This window comes from Asparagus officinalis, chromosome 3 (genome assembly GCF_001876935.1).
Source record: "Asparagus officinalis chromosome 3, Aspof.V1, whole genome shotgun sequence".
Classification (NCBI taxonomy): domain Eukaryota; kingdom Viridiplantae; phylum Streptophyta; class Magnoliopsida; order Asparagales; family Asparagaceae; genus Asparagus; species Asparagus officinalis.
The window spans coordinates 108,494,287-108,510,343 of NC_033796.1; positions in this window are offsets into that span (position 1 = coordinate 108,494,287).

Below are 16,057 nucleotides of genomic sequence, written 5' to 3' on the forward strand. Positions count from 1 at the left end.
ACCTCACCCTCTTTGATCATAATTCGCCCCCCATTGTCGAGATGTGTGGCCATGAGATACATGTATTGCTATACATGTATCTCGGGTGGGCCCTGGGCCCGCTGCACATGTCTGCTCCATTGTTAATAATTCTCCACCTCGTATATTATTTGATAAACCTTAAATTTTGGACGAACACCAGAAGAACACCGCGAACATCACCAGAGAGATCTGAAACACCAAATCAGGCTAAACCAGGCCAAACCATGTGTAGAGATGATATCAATTGGGAACCTCTGGAATAGATAAATCCCATAAAAATCACTTAAAAAATGTTTCGGCTCAAACCTGCACAAGCCACCACTTGGTGGCTCAGCCTTGGCCGAGCCACCTTTTGGTGGCTCGCACTCAGGGGGGGGGGGGAGCCACTGGCTTTGGCCGAGTCGTTTCAACGTGACTCGATCGCCAAGGATTTTCTCGGTTTGTTCGGTTTGGGCTTGTTTCGTCATTTACGTGCATTCTGTCCTTTTGTTGACTTGTACGCTTCACCGATTCATTTCATGCGTTTTGTTAACTTGGCGATGACCGGTGAGCACGCGGGCCACTTGGTTTGCTATTCTGGTGGTCGATGAGCATGCGGGCCACTTGGCGGTGGCTGGTACCGATTCATTTCATGCGTTTTGTTAACTTGGCGATGACCGGTGAGCACGCGGGCCACTTGGTTTGCCATTCTAGTGGCCGATGAGCATGCGGGCCACTTGGCGGTGGCCGATGAGCACGCGGGCCACTTGATGGTGGCTATTCTGGTAGCTTATTGCTACGTCATTAACGGTTTGCCGATTCGCTTCATGCGTTTGTCGACGTCAGATAATCCTCTTTGACTCGGATAACGACGTTTGTCGTCTTCTCTTCATCTCGAGCTGTGTGAGGACACCTATAGGTATTTTTAGATGCCTACAAATATCACATCTCTGCTATTGATGATTTTCTTGTTCTTCTCATCCCAAAGACTATACCCGAACTCATCAATGTCGTATCCAATGAATGTATATTTCTGTGACTTAGCTTCTAACTTGTCTCTGATATGAACATATGTCACACAATCAAATACCTTCAAGTGTGAGAGATTAACTTCCTTCCCACTCCAAACCTCTGCTGGAATCCCGAAATCCAATGGAACTGATGGTCCATGATTAATCAAGTAAGCTACCGTATGCACCGCGTCTGCCCAAAATATCTTAGGTAGACCTGCATGTGTAGGCTGTCTAAACATTATTACAGATAGCTTATCTCTATCAAACACCGATGATGGAAGTTATAATCTGACGAATTCCAGAATGTTACAATTTGAAAACTTTCACATAGATCGATGAAGGTTACAATCTGACGACCTTCACAACAACTGATGAAAGCTCTAATCAACAGTCTTCACAATCAATATCGGGAGTTATAATCTGACGACTCTCATATTTTTAAGGAGGCAAGAAGAAGATTACAAGATGACGGTCTTTGCAACGCTCTAGCAAAAAAGACTACAAATTGACGGACTCTTCAAAATCCAGACGCAGATCTCACCTCTGTGTCCCAGATTCAAAATGCATAGCTCATGGCCACGTTCCAAACTCCCAGAAGAAAAACGCAGAGCCCGTAGATGTGTTCCAAAATGAGATGCAAAGCTCAGGAGCTGCGTTCCAACTTCGAAACACAGAGGTCTTCCCTACGTTACAACCTCAAAACGCAGAGGTCCTCCATGTGTTGTAACATCAAAACGTAGAGGTCAACCCTGTATTACAATATCAAAACGCAGGGTTTATCCCTAGCGTTCAAGTCCAAACACACGGGTCGGACCTGCGTTGTAACATCAAAAACGCAAAGGTCCTCCCTGCGTTGCAACATCTAAACGCAGACTTAATTGCTGTGTTTTTAGACCAAAACGTAGAACCTAACTCTGCATTCCAGATTCAAAATGCAGCATGGCCTGTGCGTTCTCAGCCACCAAAATAGGCCTAACTCTATGTTTCAAGTCTAAAACACAGAGTTCAGGCCCAGAACGTTATTTTTGGTGTTTGACACGTTCAAGCTCGAGCTGAACGGTTTCAGAAACTGTTTTCCCTCACGATTGAAGGGATTTCCACCCCACTTAGGAGCAGATTAAAGGGGCAGTTACATCCCTTAATTCTCCTATAAATATGGGTAAACTCAACTGAGTTTGGACGCTAGGGTTTGGCAGCAAAGAAGAGATCTTTGTCTCTCTTTTGGGATCACTGACTTTTGGGAGATCAGCTCGGCTTCTTGATGCGGCATAAACATGTACCCAAAAAGGTTGCAAGTGCACAACCGTGTCAAGTTATAGTATTTAAGATATCGATCCCACGAGGAAGGTGTTTTGTAGGAGAAAATATGAAATCGGTTCTTATGTTGTGTGCGTGACAAATAGGAATGATAAGTGAATGTGATTGTGAAGAGATTGAGAGAGTGAAAGTGGTGTGTAAATAGGTGCAAAATGTAAATGAGAGTGAGTATGAACAATAAGGTGAGAAGGAAAAATGAATAAAATCAAGAAACAAATAAAAAATTCAAGAATGAAGAACAAAATTCTAGAATAAAAGAAAACACAAGAAATTAAAGATGGTGGATTCAATTATAGATATGGGTAATCTAAAATTGAACCCACTTCTTAGAAAAGGGTGATTCCCTAGAGGGTTCTAGCCTAAAGGCGAATCAAATAAAATAAAAATAAACAAAAAGAAAAACTAAACCCAAGAGGGTTCTAGCCTCAAGGTGAATAGTGCAAGAAATTAAAATCTAACTACAAAATAAATTGCAAAATCTAAACTACAAAATAAAATTGCAAGAATTAAATGCAAGAAAATAAATCTACTCTATAAGCATGAAATAAATCTAAGGCAAGAGGGTTCTAGCCTCTTGGCTATTTAACAAGAAAATAAAATCTAACTACAAGCATAGAAATAAATCTAAACTAATAAGCAATAAAAGAGGAAAAGAAAGAAATGCAAACCTTTCAAATAATTCTCCATCTTCATCTTCATCTTCATCATCCAACAAAGAGAAGAAGAGAAAAATTTAAAGTGGTGAAAAAATTATTATTATTAATTGCAACAAAAAGTTACAATTTTGGAAGGCCTTCTCAATTAAGAGTAGCCCTCCTCTCCAAAAGGAGTTTACAAAATTTTTCACACCCTTAACCCCTCACTCTCTACCCCTATTTATAGTAATCTTCAATGAATATGAGCCATTGGATTTGTCTTGAGCCCCAAGCAACAATCTCCACCTTTGATTTATTTGATTTTCAAAAGAAAATCAAAATCCAATACAATTTTCTGCAGCCCAATACAAGTTTGGCCCACACAAATCCGGTCACTTCATTTAAGTCCGGCCTTTGAGTTTCAAATATTTAAAAATCCAACTACAGCCATCAAGTCGAATGAAGCAATCAAGTCCAGCCCATATGGAAATTAAATCTGCATTGAAAATTCTCTAAGTCCAGCAATCAACTCCAAAGTTCGGTCTTCAAAGCATTAAAATCCACATTTTTGCATTCAAGTCCCTTTCATTCTAACTTTGCATAAAAATCCAATCTTGTTTGCATCCGGTCTTGTTTCCCTTGTGTAATCTTTTTGCTTTGGGCCTTCACAAATTCGAAAATTTCACTTTGGTTTCTTGAATCATTTCTTCATTTAATCAATGGGTTTTTGTTGAGAGATGGGAAGTTGAGATTTATTCTTTATTAACCTGTAATTAAAGATAAAAGCAATTATTAGTGATATATTTATTCATATAAAATAGATAATGAGGGTATAAAATTGTAATAAAAATATGATTATCACTTCTTCAGATCTTCTTGGAGCTTTGGAGATCAGTAACTTGAAGAAACTCTTGAATCATCTTGAAGGCTTTTATTAAAGCCTTTGGAATTACTCGGGTTGGCTTGTGAACTCTTTCTAAGAGTTCTTCTCAACTCGATCAGAGTTCAAAACTTGCTTTGCAAGTTCTTCTAAACTCGTTTAGAGTTCTTTAACTCGATCAGAGTTCAAAACTTGCTCTGCAAGTTATTCTAAAACTCGCTCTGAGTTATTAACTCGTCAAGAGTTAATTTCAAACTTGCCACGTAAGTTATCCTCGATATCAATCAAGAGAAATTAACCATGTTCCAGTGAAATAAGACGTTCGGATCGTCAACGGAGAGCAAACTCAACGCGAGCATTCGAGGGAGGCACTCTATCGCCACCGTGAAGAACCCAGACTTAAACAAAGGAGAGGATCTCCGCCGATCTTCTTCTTTTTTGTAATCAGGAAATTCAAATTGTAATTAAGTTTGAGAAAGTTGTAACCATTTTTTTTCTAAATAGTTAGAGAGAATAAAATCAAATATGATTCTTTCATCATTTTCTTATTACAAATTTTCTAACAAACAGCATGTAAACGCATGCTCCTCGCACACTCTGTCAATGTTTTGTTCATCCTCTCTGCAACACAATTCTATTGCAGCGTCCCTGGAGTAGTCCTCTCCAAACGAATCACATTCAGAGCACAGAACCTCTTGAACTCCTATAGCTTGTATTCTCCACCGTTGTCCGATCTCAGATACTTCACCTTCAGATCTGTCTCATTCTCTATCATGGCCTTTCACTTCTTAAAGATCCGGAACACCTCAGACTTGTGTTTCATGAAGTACACTCACACCTTCCTCAAGTGATCGTTGATAAAGGTGACATAGTACGCCGAACCGCCAAGAGAAGACACGCTAGCTGGACCCTAAACATCTATATAGACAAGCTCTAGCTTCTGAGCTTTAGGTGGTCTTCCACTCTTCTAAAAGTTGACACTCTTTTGCTTCCCGTAGATGCAATCCTCGTAAACACCAACTTCAACTGAATCGATGCCGGTTAGTTTTTCCTGTGAGTGTAGAATCTTCATACCCTTCTCACTCATGTGTCCCAGCCTATTGTGCCATAGATCTACACTCTCCTTGCCAACTGTAACTGCGAGGGTGTCACTCGCATGTGAAGTTAGGTAGAGTGTTTTGATTTTGTTGCCACAGGCAACCATCATAGTACTGTTAGAGATTTTCCACGAATCTCCGGTGAATATTGAAACATAGTCTTCTGCTCCAAGCTGGCCCACCGAAACAAGATTCCTCTTCAGCTTTGGTACGTGTATGATGTTCTTCAGGGTCCACTTAGAGCCATTCATCTGAATTTGCACGTTGCATTTTCCAACAATACTACAAGGCTCATTGTCCCCCAAGTATACTTTTCCAAAGTTCCCTGCTATATAGCTATGAAGAATCTTCCTATTAGCAATGACGTGAAATGAGGCTCCCGAATCAATAATCTATGAATCGAAATCGCTATCCATAGCAAGGATCAAGGTATCTTGCACGATATAAGCCTTCTGCTCATTCACATCCTTCTTTTGTGCTTTACAGACTAAAGACATATGATCCTCCTGGCCACAGTTCCAACACTTCCCTTTGATAGGCCTAACCTTCGAGTTTAACCTCTTCTTCTTCGACTTCGACCTCTTCTTCTTCGACTTCGACCGATTCCTATGCTGGTTATCCTTCTTCTGGTTTCGGCCTCTCTGCTCGAGATTTAGGGCTAAACCTGAACCTTCTGATTTGGACGATTTCCTTCTAACCTCCTTGGATAGAATCATACTAACAACCTCGCTCAGCTTCAACTTCTTCTTCCTCGCCGAGTTACTAATTGCTGTCACACAACCCGCCTAACTATCCGGCAACTGTGATAGAATCAAAAGGGCGTACACTTCATCATCAAACGTGATGTCCACGGAGATAAGTTAATCAACGATTGTGTTGAACTCGCTGAGGTGCATTGTGAAGGAGCATCCTTCTGCCATCTTAAGGTTGAAGAGCGTTTTGACGAGATGCACCTTGTTTGTGACTGACGATTGCTCATACATCTTCGCGAGTGCTTCCATAAGCCCCAGCGTCGTCTTCTCCTTCAATATATTATGGGTGACTGATTTGACGAGCGACAATTGAATTTTCCCTAGAGCCTTTTGATCGAATATATCCCATTCCTTGTCTGATTCCTCCTTCTTCTTTCCCTTAGTCTTACCCATCAACAGACAGTAAAGGTCTTTTTGGTACAGATAGTCCTCCATCTGCAACTTCCAGTAGGCGAACTCTGATCTGTCAAACTTCTTAATCTTTGATTTGCTTTCCTTTGCCATGGCTCTCGTACAAATTTTCCGAATGAAGCTCTGGTACCAGTTGTTGGGGTTGAACACACAATCTGTGCCCTTCCACACCTTGTGCCGAAAGTAAGCAAGTAGGAAATCATAGCAAATAAAAAAAAACTTGCAGGAAAGAATAATCAAACTAGAGAACACCAGATTTAACGAGGTTTGGCAAACGTGCATACATTCTCGGGAGCCACACCAAAAAACTTTGATTAATTGAAGAAGATTACAATACTCGCAATAGGCCTCTCTCTCTCTCTCTCTAAGATATATGATCTCAAAGTGCCGTCAAAACCCTCCTTTTTCGTGTTCTCCAAACCCTAAAAACATATCAATGTATATATAGTATCCCAGCCCAAAACAGATTCCCAAACCAATTAGGAAACTGTAAAATCCGACATCGGTCGACCGGTGAAATAGCGTCGGTCGACCGGCCATAACATCTTTTCCTTACAGGATTCTCGTGCACCTTTTTGGTCGACCAGGGCAATCTTGTCGGTCGACCGACCCGAAACTCCTGTAATGTTTTTTGACTTCGCGTCGGTCGACCGACCAAAGCGAACTTTCTGGGCTGTTTTCTACAGGCCTTTCGGTCGACCGGACCACGTCCGTCGGTCGACCGAAGCTGGGTTTTTCAGTTTCTTTGATGATTTCTTCTTCAGGTTTCAGCCTTCACACTTCCAAAACCAACACCAAAAACTGATTCTTTAGATTCCTTTACATGAAGAAAAAAAACACTAGTTAATATATACATCAGAGTGTGAGCAATCGAAAAAGTTTCCGTAACTAGAAGGGATCCATGTGTATCAAAATTGATATATCAAATTCCAGAAAAACCCTAAGCATTGCTTTCATCCTTAATTATGAATAAGCTGGCTCTATTTATTGAGGAAAATAAATAAGATGATTTATTACTATCATCCTTTCTTATTCAAGAATGGAGATCATCTAACTATCACAATGATTGGTGCTCTAGATATTACCAAGCTAACCTCAGATCCCCCTATATTTTAATCTTCGAATCACAAATAAGAACTCACTGCTTGTACATAATAAGTAGAACTCTCATTATCTGAAACAAAAGTTAATAGCAGATTCAGAGAGAAAAAAGTAATTTGCGACGCAAATAATCCTCAAAATAGATTCATTCATTCCCATTCTGGAAATATCATCAATTAGACAACGTTCTTGATAAATGGCTTCCGAGGTCCATCCTTCCCTATAAGTGCATTTCAGCTAGCTGATCAAAAAATTGTAGATTTGGCGAAGGAATTGGTTTAGAACATGTTTTGGAAGCAGGAATTGGTTTTTTGGCGGTGTGCGGTCGACCGCAGTGCAAGACCGGTCGACCGTATTCGTGCACGGACCCTGGGCTTGATTCAGGTCTTGGTGTGGTCGACCGCCAGACCCTGTAATCCAACTTGCGTGGCAAGTTTGAGAACTCTGAACGAGTTTAGAAGAACTCTGTCAAAGAGTTGATTTGAACCGAAGATCGGTTAATAGGCCAAGGATAAAAGCTGTTGCTGAAGTTGAAGATGATCTTCGTTGGAAGATGATGCCGATCTCCTCAAAAGCCTGTCTCCAGTGGTCGATCCAAGCCAAGAAAATCGAACCGAACCCCAAGCCCTCGTGAACTGAATTGATCTTCAGTTATTTATAGAGGATTAAGGGGGTGAAACCGCCCCTTAAATCTCTCCTAAGTGGGGTGTAACCGCCCTCAAATCGTGTGAAACGGTTTTAGAACCGTTCAACTCATGTTGAATGAGTCAAACGCCCACGTTGGCGTTCAGGACCCTAACCTCACGTCTTAGGATTGAGACGCGAGGTTGGGTGTTGACTGAACATCCAGAACACGAGGGTCACTCACGTTTCGCTTGTTGTAACGCGAGTTTGACCTTGGCATTTTGATGTTGTAACGCGGGTTCGACCCTGGCGTTTTGATGTTGTAACGCGGGTTCGACCCTGGCGTTTTGATGTTGTAACGCGGGTTCGACCCTGGCGTTTTGATGTTGTAACGGGGGTTCGACCCTGGCGTTTTGATGTTGAAACGCGGGGTTCGACCTTGGCGTTTTGATGTTGAAACGCGAGGTTCGACCCTGGCGTTTTGATGTTGTAACGCGGGTTCGACCCTGGCGTTTTGATGTTGTAACGCGGGTTCGACCTTGGTGTTTTGATGTTGTAACGCGGGGTTCGACCCTGGCGTTTTGATGTTGAGACGCGGGGAGGACCTCCGCGTCTTGCCTTGCAGAGATTATCACCAAGTAATCTCTTTTTGTCATAGCGTTGCAAAGATCATTGTCTTGTAATCTTCGTCTTGGCTCCTTGAGAATATGAGAGTCGTCAGATTGTAACTCCCGATGTTGATTGTGAAGGCTGTTGAAGTAGAGCTTCCATCAGTTGTCGTGAAGGTCGTCAGATTGTAACCTTCAGCAATCTACGCGAAAGTCTTCAGATTACAGCCTTCTGGAAGTCGTCAGATTGTAACTTCCATCATCGGTGGTTGATGGGGGATAAGCTATCTATTGTGATTTTTAGACAGCCTACAGTGTGGTCGACCGCCAGACCTTGTAATCCAAACCCGAGAGTCTGGAGTTGGGTGTGGTCGACTGCCGTGGTCGACCGCCGAAGCCTGCAGTTATTTTTTGGGCTCTGTCATTTGTCGTGGTCGACCGCGTATTGGGTCAGACCCAAATTTGCAGTTTTCTGTTCTGAATTAGTTTGGTGTTTGATATAAATACCAACACGTTTTAGGGTTTCTGGGGGAGCAGAATAGGGGATATTTGGAGCACAAAAAAGAGGTATTTTCTGAAGCTATTGGTTAGGGTTTTGTTTGAGAGATTAAGAGCTTTGTTGGTGAGATTAATTGATGAGTTTGAGTGATTTGTAATCTCAGTTGGTATTCTTCTTCTCTATAGTGAAAACCTCATCCCCTTCTTGCCCCGTGGACTTATGCAGCTTGCCGAACCACGTAAAATTCGTTTGTTTGTGATTGTGCCGTTATTTTGGATTGTTTTGCTTTCTCTCTCGGCGTTTGATTTGGTTCCTCGAAGCACAACAATTGGCTTCCGCGCACAACAAAAATATGTGTATAGAATACTTGGTTATTACTGAAAAGTACTTTCAGATGTTAAGTTAGGGAGAAAAATCCGTGTCAACCTTTATCTCATTTGCGATCTCAGGAGTTAGATTCAAGTGTTCGTTAATTCAGAACAAGCAGCGTCGAATGTGGAAGCATTGTATGATCTGAATGCCTCTTCGACATGCTCTTGTATACAACCAGATAAATTCAAATGATATTTTCCCGCTTTTTTTTAGCTGAGAGGGGCAAGATGCTTAGAGATTTATTAATTAACTAGAGATTACATATGAAGAGTGTTGGGCGCAGAGTCACGCCCACCGTAGCGGAAGCGATATCACCTGAGAGATAGCCCTGACTTTTGTTGTCACAAAAGCACAAGTCAACCTCTATATTTTTGTTTCTCAAAGGAAACTAGAATAGATAGTGAAATTCTTATTTCTCAAAGGAAACAAGAATCGAAAGTGATATATTTCATCAAAGTGAAATATACACTCTTCCTCTCATCAGTTCTAGGACTGAAATATTGAGGGAACCTACAAGCTATGGCAACTCACAGATAAGACAAATACAAACACGGGATTTACATGGTTCGGCTAACTAGCCTACGTTCACGGGAGGGGGTTTCACTATGAAGAAAAATACCAAACTTATACAAGTTCTCTCTTCCTCTCTTTCTTTTCTCTCAAAAGAACAACCCACTTATTTTTTCCCCACCGCCAAACTCAACTCACAACCTCTCCTATTTATAGGAGAAAATCCGGAGTTAGACCGGCGGGCTCTCGAAGCGGGAAATGAAAACTCGCACGGGAAATGGCACGCGCACAGAGCTCGACGTGGGCTGGCAGGCGCGCACTCGTCCGCGTCGTGGGTGCTGGGCTCGAAGCGGACGCTGGGCTCGATGCGAACGCGCGAATGCAGACGGCACAATGCCATCTCGTGGACAGCAGGAACCGAGCGCAGACGGCTTCAAACACGAGCACGAAACGAGCCCACGTGAGCTGGCAGATGAATTCGCACGGCACAGTGGGCAGGCGCCCACTAAAACCCACCCACGTGGGTGGGCCCCCCCAAACACCGCGTTCACAATTCTCCACCTCGTTCATCATTTGATAAACCTCAAATTTTGAACGAAACACCAGAAGAACCCCACGAACTCCACCAGAGAGATCCAGGCCAAACCAGCTGCGTCACTTTACCGCGACTGCCTACGTACCCTCCACCGGGATCAAGCTAACCGTAGTTCTACAATTATTCTCCAACATAGTCTCCACCTCACCTCCATCACCACCCTGCAGGGGCATGCCCTCTTGGGCAAATCAACACGGGCTGATATGAAGCAAGTCCAAGCAATACTGGAACTTGCTACCTGTGACGGCCTTGGTTAACATGTCCGTGGGATTCTCATTTGTATGCATTTTCATGAGACAAATATCACCTTCCTCTATGACATCCCGCACAAAATGATATCTGACATCTATATGCTTGGTACAAGCATGGTGAACTTGATTCTTCGCCAAGTGAATCGCACTCTGACTGTCGCACCACAAGTTCACGCTATCCTGTTCAATCCCCAAATCGTCTAGAAGACCCCACAACCATAATGCTTCCTTCATTCCCTCCGCCATGGCCATGTACTCGGCCTCTGTTGTAGAAAGTGCCACTGTAGCCTGCAACATCGATCGCCAACTAACTGGAGCTCCATGTATCCTGAATATATAACCAGTAGTAGATCGCCGTCCATCTAGATCGCCTGCATAATCTGAGTCCACATACCCGTCGACCTGACTTGTATCTCCACCAAAACACAGACCCGTATCCACGGTACCTTTCAAGTACCTCAGGACCCATTTCACCGCTTCCCAGTGCGCCTTTCCCGGATTCGCCATGAATCTGCTGACCACACTAACCGCCTGTGAAATATCAGGGCGTGTACACATCATTGTGTATATTAAGCTGCTAACTGCACTAGCATATAGGACACACTCCATGTGTGCCTTATCTTCCACTGTAGTGGGAGATTGTTTACCTGAAAGCCTAAAGTGTGGAGCCAATGGGGTCACCACCGACTTCGCACTTTGCATCCCGAACCTCGCGATCACCCGCTCTATGTAGCCCTTCTGACTCAAGAACAATCGTCGATTCGCCCGCTCTTTTCTAATCTCCATACCCAGTATTTTCCTAACAGCGCCCATGTCCTTCATCTCGAATTCATTGCTAAGTTGAGATTTTAGCTTATCTATCTCCACCTTGTTCTTCGATGCAATAAGCATGTCATCCACATACAACAGGAGATAGATATAATCACCTCCACGAAGCTTCCGAATGTAAACACAACAATCATAGTTGCTTCGGAAAAACCCATGCTTCAGCATGAAGGAGTCAAAATGCTTGTACCACTGCCGAGGAGATTGCTTCAATCCATAGAGTGACTTTCTCAAGCGGCATACATGATGCTCCTTATTCTCAACCTTGTAGCCCTCAGGTTGATGCATATAGATCTCTTCATCCAAGTCTCCGTGCAAGAAGGTTGTTTTAACATCAAGTTGTTCCAGCTCAATATCATCATGAGCAACAATACTCAATAGCACCCGAATAGAGGTGTGTTTCACCACCGGAGAAAATATCTCATTGTAATCCACACCCTCTCTTTGTGCAAACCCCTTAGCCACTAGCCTCGCCTTGTATCTCATACCACCGAGCTCTGAAAGATCTTCCTTTCTTTTATACAGCCACTTCAACCTATAGCTTTCTTTCCTACGGGCAATGAGACCACCTCTCATGTTTGGTTCTTCCGGAGAGATTTCATCTCCTCCTCCATCGCAGCCAACCAACTCTCACTATTCTTGTCTCGAATAGCTTCCTTGAATGAGACCGGCTCATCATCCTCCACCGAGAGTGCGTATTCAACCAAATTAACACGCCCATAGTGCTTCAGGGGTTGATCAGCCCCCAGCTTCTGTACCTGCTTGTATACTCGCCTTGGCCTAGTGGAAGCCAAGCTATCCTCGAGCTGCTGTTGTTGTAGTGCCTGTCAAGCTCATCATCTACCTGATTTCCCACTTGAACACGACTAGAACCTGGTTGGTCTTTCGGTTCTATCTTAATAACCTGGGACTCGGGAGTCCCAACAGTATCAACACCACCATCTTTGAGCACCCTAGCAATCATGGACTTCTCATCAAAGGTAACATCTCTGCTGATCATAAACTTCGAATCTTCTGTACACCAAAGCGGTAGCCTTTTACGCCCTTTGCATACCCCAAGAAAATTGCCTTCTTGGCCCTCGCGTCAAGCTTTCCCTCGTTGACGTGATAGTAGGCAGTGCAACCGAAAATTCAGAGCCTCTCATAATCTGCATGCTCCCCTGACCACACCCGATAGGGTGTATCACCGTCCAATATCGAATGTGGAGATCGATTCACAATATAGCAACCTGTAGCAATCGACTCTGCCCACCATTCTTTGCCCAAACCAGCATATGATCTCATACTCACTGCTTTCTCTCTCAGTGTTTGGTTCAGACTCTCCGCGACCCCATTCTGCTGTGGTGTAGATCTAACTATCCAGTGTCTAGCAATTCCCTCATGATCACAGAACTCCTTGAAGGCACCATCTGTGTACTCTGTACCGTTATCAGATCTCAGCGTCTTCAATTTCTTCCCTGTCCTGTTCTCAACCATCGCCTTCCACTTCTTGAATGTCTCAAATACCTCATTCTTATGCTTCAGGAAATACACACAAGCATACCTAGAATGATCATCTATGAATGAGACAAAATATCTGGAACCACCCTTGGAAGTTGTCGAAGCCGGACCCCAAACATCCGTGTGCACATAATCTAGTATCCCTCTGCTCTTGTGATTGCTCCTCAGAAACTGGACCCTGTGCGCCTTTCCATACACACAATCCTCACAAAAATCCATGCAATGTTTCTTCAGATTCTTTAGCAAACCCTCTTTACCGAGCAGATCCAGACCCTTCTCTAACATGTGCCCAAGCCGCCTATGCCATAACTGTGTGTGTGCTCACATGGGTCTCCACCACTTCCTTCAGCTCTAACTGCTGCACCTCCCGTCACCGTCGTACCCGAGAGAGTATATAGATTACCGTGACAAACACCCTTCATCACTGTTAAGGAACCCTGAACAACCCTCTTCATTCCGTTCTCTGTTACGATCTTGCAACCCCCGGAGTCCAAAGCACCGACTGAGATTAGATTCTTCCGCAAGTCGGGAATATGCCTTACATCCGTCAAGGTTCGAACCACTCCATCATGCATCTTGATCTTGATATCACCTAGCCCCACCGTTTTACAAGCATGGTTGTTCCCCATCAGTACGGTTCCACCATCAATGCTCCTGTAGGTAGTAAACCACTTTCTATTTGGACACATATGGTAAGAGCAAACAGAATCAAGAATCAACTTCCCGGAGGTATCCTTGCCACCCGTGACGACATAGCATTCCTTATCGCTCCCTTCCCCTGAAGCGTAGCTCGCCTCTTCCTTGCCTTCTCGTCTTTCAGTCTTGTTGTTCTTCTTCCCACCTACTCTCTTGTTAGGACAGTCGACCTTGAAATGCCCAACTTCACCGCATTTGAAACACGCTCGTCCCGCAAGAAGTCTCGATTTAGATCTAGACTTTCCTCCCTTGCCTTTTCCTCGCTCATTGCCTCTTCCTCTAGCAAACAGTCCCTGAGCTTGTTCCTTGTTACCACCAATGGCCATATCATTAGTTGCAATTTTTCGAAGATCATCCGCTAGAAGCGCCGTTCTAGTCTCATCCATCGACAAAGTATCACCCACAAGCATCAGTGTTTGCACCAGATTCTCATAAGACTTCGGCAGAGATAGAAGCAGTAGAAACGCCTAATCCTCATCTTCCACTGTCACCTCAATGTCTTTCAAATCCGATATGATCCTATCGAACTTGTTGATGTACTCCCGGATTGACGAGCCCTCCTCCATCTTGCAAGTATACAATTTGGATTTTAAATAGATCCGGTTCGTTAGACTCTTCGTCATGAAGGTGCTTTCTAACTTCAACCACACGCCCGCAGTCGTTTCCTCCCCGTCCACCAAGAAAGCTACATCCCTTTCAAGGCAAAGGATAATCGACGCCCGTGCTTCCAGATCCAGCTCCTCCCAATCCTCATCAGACATATTTTTGTTCTTCTCTTTACCAGCCAAAGCCTTGTGCAATTTTTGCGAAATCAGTGAATTTTTCATCTGCATCCTCCAATAGGAAAAATCATTTTTCCCATTGAATTTTTCAATCTCGTATTTTTCAACTTTACTTGTTTTACTTGTAGAAGCCATTTTCCGCTTGTATTATGTAAAACCACTTCTCTCAAGAATTTCTTTGTGTTCACCACACAATAGTCAACCACCACCTCAGATTAGTAGCTTAACCACCGCCAATCTGAATAAGGGCTCTGATACCAATTGTTGGGCGCAGAGTCACACCTACCGTCATGGAAGCGATATCACCTGAGAGATAGTCCTGGCTTTTGTTGTCACAAAAGCATAAGTCAACCTCTATATTCTTGTTTCTCAAAGGAAACTAGAATAGATAGTAAAATTCTTATTTCTCAAAGGAAACAAGAATCGAAAGTGATATATTTCATCAAAGTGAAATATACACTCTTCCTCTCATAAGTTCTAGGACTAAAATATCGAGGGAACCTACAAGCTATGGCAACTCACAGATAAGACAAATACAAACACGAGATTTACGTGGTTCGGCTAACTAGCCTACGTCCACGGGAGGGGGTTTCACTATGAAGAAAAATACCAAACTTATACAAGTTCTCTCTTCCTCTCTTTCTTTTCTCTCAAAAGAACAACCCACTTATTTTTTCCCCACCGCCAAACTCAACTCACAACCTCTCCTATTTATAGGAGAAAATCCGGAGTTAGACTGGCGGGCTCTCAAAGCGGGAAATGAAAACTCGCACGGGAAATGGCGCGCGCACGGAGCTCGACGTGGGCTGGCAGGCGCGCACTCGTCCGCGTCGTGGGTGCTGGGCTCGAAGCGGACGCTGGGCTCGATGCGGACGCGCGAATGCAGACGGCACAACGCCATCTCGTGGACAGCAGGAACCGAGCGCAGACGGCTTCGAACACGAGCACGAAACGAGCCCACGTGAGCTGGCAGATGAATTCGCACGGCACAGTGGGCAGGCGCCCACTAAAACCCACCCACGTGGGTGGCCCCCCCCAAACACCGCGTTCACAATTCTCCACCTCGTTCATCATTTGATAAACCTCAAATTTTGAACAAAACACCAGAAGAACCCCACGAACTCCACCAGAGAGATCCAGGCCAAACCAGCTGCATCACTTTACCGCGACTGCCTACGTACCCTCTACCGGGATCAAGCTAACCGTAGTTCTACAATTATTCTCCAACATAGTCTCCACCTCACCTCCATCACCGCCCTGCAGGGCCATGCCCTCTTGGGCAAATCAACACGGGCTGATATGAAGCAAGTCCAAGCAATGCTGGAACTTGCTACCTGTGACGACCTTGGTTAACATGTCCGCGGGATTCTCATTTGTATGCACCTTCATGAGAGAAATATCACCTTCCTCTATGACATCCCGCACAAAATGATATCTGACATCTATATGCTTGGTACGAGCATGGTGAACTTGATTCTTCGCCAAGTGAATCGTACTCTGACTGTCGCACCACATGTTTTGTGTTAGATATATGTTTTGATTGTCAAACAATTGATTTCATTCTTTCTGATTGATAACTTATGGTTCTT